Below are 8,100 nucleotides of genomic sequence, written 5' to 3'. Positions count from 1 at the left end.
GGAATTCTCTGGGTGTAAATTCTTCCCTTTTATAGATGTTTGTCAACAAATTAAAGTGCGTGTGTGTGTGTGTGTGTGTGTGTGTGTGTGTGTGTGTGTGTGTGTGTGTGTGTGTGTGATCGCTCTCATTGGTTCTGAAGGTCAAGAGCTTGCATGTCTTTTGGAGAGGTTCTTTCTCATTTCCTGAAGCGCTTGTACTTCTCTTGTAATGCACTACCATGACAACAACATCTCAACAAGTGAAGAAAACCAGCTGCCCTTGCTCTGGTGGCCTAATTGTGGAACCCATAAATGCGGCACTGAATATTATTATTAAAAAATTGTGAAAAACATAGATTTTATTCTTGTAACTTATTTACAGTTTGGATCTCTTTAATTTATATGTATCAAAAAAGTTTTTTTATTTAATATAAAGCAGTAGTTAGCAGTGTACCAGATTTTACGTGCTGCCATGATTTTCCTTCATAACAGATGTTATTTTATTTTATTATATTTTTATTTTACACCCCAGAAGAAACATCATTTTCTATACAGCATGATGGGACGACAGGCTATAAATTAAATTAAATTCAGTGGTAATCTGGACTTTTATACAATTGAATAAACTATAAGGGAAAGTGAGCTTACAATGTAAATTTCGAGAACAGAACTTGTCATGTCTTAAGTAGCCTACGCAAGTGATTGTATATGTTAACTTTCGCACTTACAAGTGAGCTTTCCTCCACTGCTGACTGCTCTGCCCGCCAATGTAAGGTTGACTTGTTGCCATAGTTACCTAGTGGGTGGTCTGCATCCCACTTTTTCCTGCTCCCTTTGGCCATAGAATCAACTATATACGTGGATACCACATTCGACCGCTCTAGGCACGTCGGCGCACCCGCCATCTTGGAACGGTCGTCGTGTCGTCACTCGCAGTAAGAATCAATGGTGCCACAAGATTACGCAGCTTCTGGTTGTAAAACCGCAAGGATTTAAGTTCCCAAAGAAATGGGATAACCTTTCACAGGTGAGAATGTGTTGTTTTGTGTTTTTATAGGCCACTCATTATTACAGGTTTTTACAGGAGCTATAACTTTTTATTGTCATATTAGCTGACGCCTTCATCTTGTTGTATTGTGTTAGTTTAGCATCTGCTAAAGTCTAACTACGGCTGCAGACCGATCCAATGTGGCGGACGGCTTACGTATAGCGGTCCATAGAAACAGCTGCTAATGAGGAATCTATGTTTAAAATCTATGCCTTTGGCCACCACACTGGATTGCACTGTAGGGATAACACAAACACAAAGTGTGCATAATTCACAAATTCATGTGCTATTTTAGGACAAGTGCAGGAATGAATTACTGAGCAACCTCAACAACAATATAAAACATTATTCATTTCATGTAAAACTTTAACACAGTTTACTTGACTAGAACTTCAGCCTATTCTGGCTGTTTTTTGCTAACTTATCTTTGTCCAATATATAGAGGACAATAAAATATCCCGAAATTCGAGAAGACTTTCTTTCTCTCATCCAAATCTTATATTTTTTTTATGTACAAGGCAAGGCAAAACTTTAAGATAATAAATTCCAGAGAACAATTACATATCAACTATCTAATGAAAGTTGTATGTATTTTTCTGTTATAAATTTATTAGCTACTAAAACTGCGCTTGCAGTGGTGATAGCTTTTGCAAACTAAAAATAATCTCTCTCTCTCTCTCTCTCTCTCTCTATATATATATATATGTGTGTATTTAAACAAAACGTGTGATGTATATGTAGTGCTGCACGAGCCCAAGTGACACTCCAGCGCGTGGGATGAATTGCGCTGACGTCACTCAGTGACTCAACCACCGCTCATCCTTAGTAAAAGTAACGCAGCTGTGAGTAACAAGTCCTTCAGTCTCGGCTCATCAGTAATTAAGCTCTGATGGAGGGTACATGTACAGATGGCGGCGTTACAGGTGGAGAAAGACTCTATGGGGCATTCTTGAATGAATTTAAACTGCGCAACACTTCACCAGTAGCTCATACACCCGGAAAGATCGGTTTCCAGTCATTCCGCAGGTAAGATGATGAATAAATTTAAATATCGCTGGGTTATGAGAACTAGTTAGTTGTGTTTTTTTTTTTTTTTTTTTTAGATATTATAATGAGTAAGCCAGTCCAGAGTCACACTCATAAGATTGTGTTTTAATGTTCGTCACTTGAGCGTCTCTTTTGTATTTCTAAAACACACCACTAGATGGCACTGTTTGAATATAAATGTCTAAGCTTGCATGGGTCGTTTAATATGTAACATACTCATTTACACCCATTTTAATAGTGTTTGTTTATTATTTGCTGATTGATGTATACCGCCTTTCTATTGTATTAAACATCTCAAATTTATTTTGTGGAATGTACTATTCTAGTATACTATATATACTATTGTGGAATATACTATTGCCTGAACCACAAAATACTATTTTGTGGTTCAGGCAATCTGACATCATGACATCTGGTCACCTTTACTGAAACTAAACATTACGAAAATTCTTATTGGTTTAATCTTTGCTTCCTAGTTTAGAGAATAACTATAGTACATAGTTAAGTACTATGTACACTGAATGATAATGAATTTGATGTTTAAAAGAAAGCTTTTTTATGTTTTGTGTTCATTTAAATTAATTGTAATAATAAAGGTGAACTTAAAATTCAACTCTCTCATCATCATCATCATCATCATCATATGCACAGCTGTCAAGCAGCTGGGATTTTTCCTTCATCCCTGCAGTGGGATGGAAAATGGTGTCAGTGATGCCGATGCATCTGCAGCCAGTAGAAATGTGCCATTGGTACCAGTTTGTGAGGAGCTTCTTCCTGATTGAACTGAGATGAACAGCATGGAGAGCCAATCATCATGGAGAAGAGGTGGGTCTTTAAACTCTCTCCTGACCAATAATCATCATGGCTTCATCAGGGTTGAAAGATGATGACACTGAGCATCATATTTCATGTGTGTAGCATGTTCAGACAAGGCTGTTCCCAAGCAGAGAGCCAGTTCTCATAGGTTATGGATTTTCATCTAGTTGTTATCAAATTTTTTATTTATCCTGACACAAATTGTTAGATTGTAACAAATTTCTTATAATTAAAGAAAAAGGTGCATGAAATTGAAATTATTTTTGTAATATTGATTATTTTTGCAATGTCCCACCCAAAATTAAATCTTTAATTTGATGTTTTTAGGGATCTCAACAAAACCATAACACATAAAGTTTGTTTTGTGCTATAGACATGAATGACATGACCTTAAATAGTGTAGTATGCTAATGAAAGGTGTGATTGGGCTTATGATTACATTTTTATTTTATTTTTTTATAATGCAAGCTAAAAATCCCATAGAAATACATTGTAAAAGGACTTGAGACCAAAAGGACCTATAACACCCTAAAAATCAGTCAGAATACCATAGCAAACACATAGCAGCATGCTCAGAATGCAACTCCCTATTTTGTGACGTCAACTTTTGCACATGCAAGCTTCTTCAGATCTAGTTGGAATAATAATTTAGAACCACAGATACCACACTGCTACTCAAAACTAGATTAATCTTTTATGGCTCTGTAGCATCAGTGGAATTCCAATAAGCTATTTCATGCACCACTGTCCAGTATGAGTCTGTCTTCTGTGTGTCCTTGCACTACCGTGAACACATAAACAGTGTTGATTTATGACATCTTCTGGTTTCTCTCATAGCATGGAGTCAGCGGTCACATATGGTTCATGGATGTCAGAAATTCCATGTTTGACTGACTCAAGTGTGTAGTTCTGTAACCATGGTGAGCACGGAATCCAGCTCAGCCAGACAGAGCGTCTGATTGGCTGGCGTGCCGACATTGGTATATCATGCAGCCGGCTCCCTCGCCCAATGGAGACTGTGCAGTTCTGGAGCTGTTGCTATGGGCAGTCAGACAGGAATCTGTCTTATATCTTATGGTCTGTGTGTTTCTGTGATGAACCGTCTCTGTCTGTCCATCAAATAGTGTTTGTACTCGCCGTGAACACTGTCTTCTCTCCTTATTTAAAAGGATGGGGACAGGGCAGATGGGGTACGTGGGTGCTATGCACAGAAAGTCACGTAGGCAAGACCCCCCCTCTTTTCTCCCTCTGCCTCACTGCCTCAGTCTCAGTCAGGGGCTGTGGGTCTACCCAGCTGTAACCAAATATTTTCAGGAATGCTCTGTTCTTCTATCAGCTTTTATCCTCTCCTCTACTATATCATCCCATACTATCCTATTACTCCAGTCCTATAACTATCATATATCCTATATATATATATACACCTATAACTATTATTGTTCTCAGCATCTATTCTCATATATCATCTATTCACCTCTCCTGTTCTTCGATAGAATTCTGTCCTATCCTATTGGATCCTATCATCCCATCCTGTCCCATCCCATCCTATTCCTATTCTTTAATTCCTTATCATATCATGTCATATATTATAACATATCCTATTCCTTTCCTATCCTATCATATCCTATCCCATTCATATTCCTATTGTTTCCTATTATTTCCTCTCCTATCATATTCTATTCTATTCTATTCTTTCCTGTCCACCCTGCCCTGTCCTATCCATATTCCTGCTCTATCCTATCCTATCCTATCCTATCCTGTCCTATTCTATTCTATTCTTTCTTATCCTTTAATATCCAGTCCTATCCAATCCTATTCACACTCTTTCCTATCCTGTCCTATCATATCATTTGCATTTCCTGTTCTTATTCCAATTGATGTTTTGTCCTGTCTCCCCTATCCCTGTTCTGGCCCATCCTTTCCTATCATTCCTGTTCTATCCTATCCTATCCTATCCTATCCTATCCTATCCTGTTTTATCCTGTCCTGTCCTGTCCTATCAAGTCCCTTGCATTTCTTATTCTTATTTATATTGCTGTTCTCATTTTTTCCTGTTCTGTCCTGCCGTATTCTTTGCATTTCATATTCTTTCATATCCTAATTTCATTCCTGTTCTATCCTATCCTATTCCTGTTCTATCCTATCCTCTCCCTTGCTGCCTTTTGCTCCTCTCACTCATCAATCATATATTAGTGCCTATCATCTCCTATCACCTAATGCAATAGACTTACATTGAACAAGCAACCAAAGCCTTATTGTTGCATGGGAATAGTATATCACAGAGGCTTGTGGTGAGCTCTCTTGATTTGGGTTGGTATGCAGTCTCCTAGAGCGCCCAAACATTGCCCTAGCAACCACTTTTACAACCATATAGCAACAACCTGGTGATGTGTTATATGTATCAGTATTACGTTAAGCTCAGAATTGTAAGTAAAGTATCAGTGCAGCCTTTTGGTCTATTTAAAACTCAATAGCAACTGTAGCGAGCCCACTACGTCTAGAGACAGTTACATCAAAATACCATCAGAGACCATAATTATCCCATGATGAATTCCACGATTTCATATTTCTTTAATAAAAACAGATTTAATTGAGCATATAGATATTTTCAAGGCTTTGAAATATACCCGATTCTTTCAGAAAATGGAGTCTTTTGCCACCCTACAGTGGGGTTTAAAAATAGCACATAGTGTGTTGGCCTTGTTCCAAAACACACACATACATGGCAGACACACTCTCTCTCCCAGATTTTTTTTTTCCACAAATTTCCCACCTCCAGGGCTCATATTCGCTGGTATGCCTTGACTGACACAGACCGCCCTCTTCTGATTGGCTGAGATGATATGATTGACAGCTGAGTGCAGGAACAGCAAGCAGTGGCCACGCCCCCAGGCTGTGCACGTGCATGAGTCTGCTGTGAAAATCTGAGAATCGGAGAGAGGAGAGGAAAGGAGAGGAGAGGGGAAAGAGGGAGGAGAGAAGTGGGTAACAGAGGCAACAGGATTGACTCGAGTAGGAGAGGAAGGGAGAAGAAAGGTTTGGAATTGCTTTGAAATAAAAAGGAGGAGAAAAGGGGGAGAGAAGCGGAGGTAAGCTGAAGATTTGAAAGAAAAGACCTTTATTCAAAACATCTCATAATAGTTAGGGCTACATGCATGTTATTTTTTGGGGGGAGGGGGTTTGGTGCAAATTAGTATGTGCATGCAGTTCCATATAGGTAAATGTATTGTATGGTAATGGTTGTATTACACACACATTGATCAGCACTAAAGCAGTCATTCATTATTCTGACAGCAGTGTGTGTGCATGTATGTGTATGTGGTAGCATTACAAATGCATCGCCTCACATCATCGCCGGCAACTGTAGTTACTGGTATCGCTTACATTGGCTCTCTGGTTCCGTGCAATGAAATAAATGCCATCATGATCTCACAATCCAAATGGCATGCTAATTTTCATCATATAAGAAAAAAACGTTGTTTCAAAATGCACTGGTGGTTTTTACAAAACGGCATCCCCTGTCATGCATGTCAACTCATTAAGGAATATGGCTCTTGAAATTACTGTTTACTTAGAAACAATTCACAGTTTACTGTAAACGTTTCCAGGATAAAAAGCATTGGAAGGCTATTGTATGCACAGTCCTGCAGGGGGCTTAATGGCTCACGTGCCATAGTTATCTCCACATACTGACCTACATTCACCAGAGCTTTACCACAGGCAGACAACTGTGAGCTGCTGAAATATCCTTCCAAAAATAGAAGCTTAACCCGAGTCATTTGGCAGAGCTGTAATGAATGAAACCGTGATGTCAGTTAAATGAGATCAGTTGTGTCTTGTAACCTTGTACACTGAAACGAACCTAGAAAAGCGTTCAAACACAGAAACAGGAAGTGTGTAATTGCAGAATTAATTGTTTGTGAGGGCAACTTGGATACTTGAGTCAGCTGTGTTTTTGGAGACCAAGTTTGCCTGTTAAAGCACAACCAGATTTGTTTATCCTCACATAGTTACGAAGCGTCTCCTGAAGCCTTTGGAGGGTTGTTACTACAAGAAGTCTTGAAGTGCATAGTCTAGCGCTAAATATAAGCAGAAACATTGCAAATATGTAATTATAACACTCTCAAAACATAAACACAAACCATCCTGTTTTAAACTTCTCATGCGTACTGTGCACCTTTTACAGCTCAGCAGTAGATTGAAACATTATGCTTAGTTCTGGTTTGGACCAAGGTGGTCCAGCTGTGCGAGTCGCAGTGGTGGTGGTTATTATGGTTTGGGAGTGAAGGAAACTTGGTTTTGGAAACATCTTAAAGTTTTGCCAATCCAAGCACTTCAAGACCTCATATGGGAATCTGTGGTTCTGAGGAAACTGTCATTTCTGGACCACCATCGTTTTGGAGCTCTTCAGCTAGCTGTGTACAGTTGTTCTACCCTGTGTCGTATCTGCTCCAGGACTTCTGACAAAGACAAGAGGTACTTGCTGAGGCAGGAATGGTTCACTGTCAAGCTGCCAAGTAACTCCCAGATTAGACAGTAGTCTGATCTCAGAAGCCTGAACACAAATTTACTATCTGAAACTTCTGCTTTTAACAGTCTGATCTGCAAATTTCAATTTCAGCAGTCTGAGGTCTTCTAACCTCAACAGTCTGATCTCAAACATCTATCTCCTGTCTAACCGTAACAGTCTGATTTCAGACTTCTGATCTCAAACCTCTGATTTTAACAATCTTATATCAAACATCTGATCTCAAACTTCTAATTTAATTCAATTCAATTCAAATATTGGTAGCTAAGGCAGCACATAGTCAGAGATTAATGTGTCAAAGGTCCATATGACAGTAATATACAGCTATAATATACATGTTATGTGGTTACTTAAAGTGATTTTCAGCACACTTTGTATTGTTACAATGCCAGTAGTATGCAAATAAACAATGTTTACTTTTTCTTCGTGTTAGCAAAAGTCCAGCAATTGACCTTTGACAGCTCCAGGGCTTTCGTGGAAACTACAGATTGTACTTCTGCATTTTTGTATCCCTGCGCAGGAACAGTCCGATTGACAGAGGGTTATTAACAAAACAGTTATTGTAAGGGTAGTTTATCACTCAAAATTGTATCGTACTTTGTCTACTCTTTAAACAGCATTATATGGAACACTATGGCAGCAGTTTTCTTACCTGGACGCGACATGTTTTGGAAGGCTGGGC

At 38.8% G+C, this 8,100-nt stretch overlaps 1 protein-coding gene across 5 annotated transcripts in view; it reads left to right on the top strand.

Annotated features, from left to right (window-relative positions):
- Positions 1-779: 779 nt before the first annotated feature.
- kdm6bb (lysine (K)-specific demethylase 6B, b) overlaps positions 780-8,100 on the top strand; it is a 32,225-nt gene continuing 24,904 nt past the window's right edge. The window contains exons 1-3 of one of the 5 annotated variants that reach the window (XM_084401420.1): positions 780-1,006; positions 1,769-2,053; positions 2,763-2,899. The gene's annotated coding sequence lies outside the window, so the exon portion shown is untranslated. Of the gene's footprint in view, positions 1,007-1,768; positions 2,054-2,725; positions 2,900-5,780; positions 5,980-8,100 lie in introns of those variants that run through there. The other 4 variants (XM_084401424.1, XM_084401418.1, XM_084401417.1 and 1 more) reach the window with 4 other exon arrangements.

The sequence above is a fragment of the Rutilus rutilus genome, assembly GCF_951802725.1.
Source record: "Rutilus rutilus genome assembly, chromosome: 25".
In the NCBI taxonomy this organism is placed as follows: Eukaryota; Metazoa; Chordata; class Actinopteri; order Cypriniformes; family Leuciscidae; genus Rutilus; species Rutilus rutilus.
This window is presented reverse-complemented; position numbering and strand designations above follow the sequence as displayed.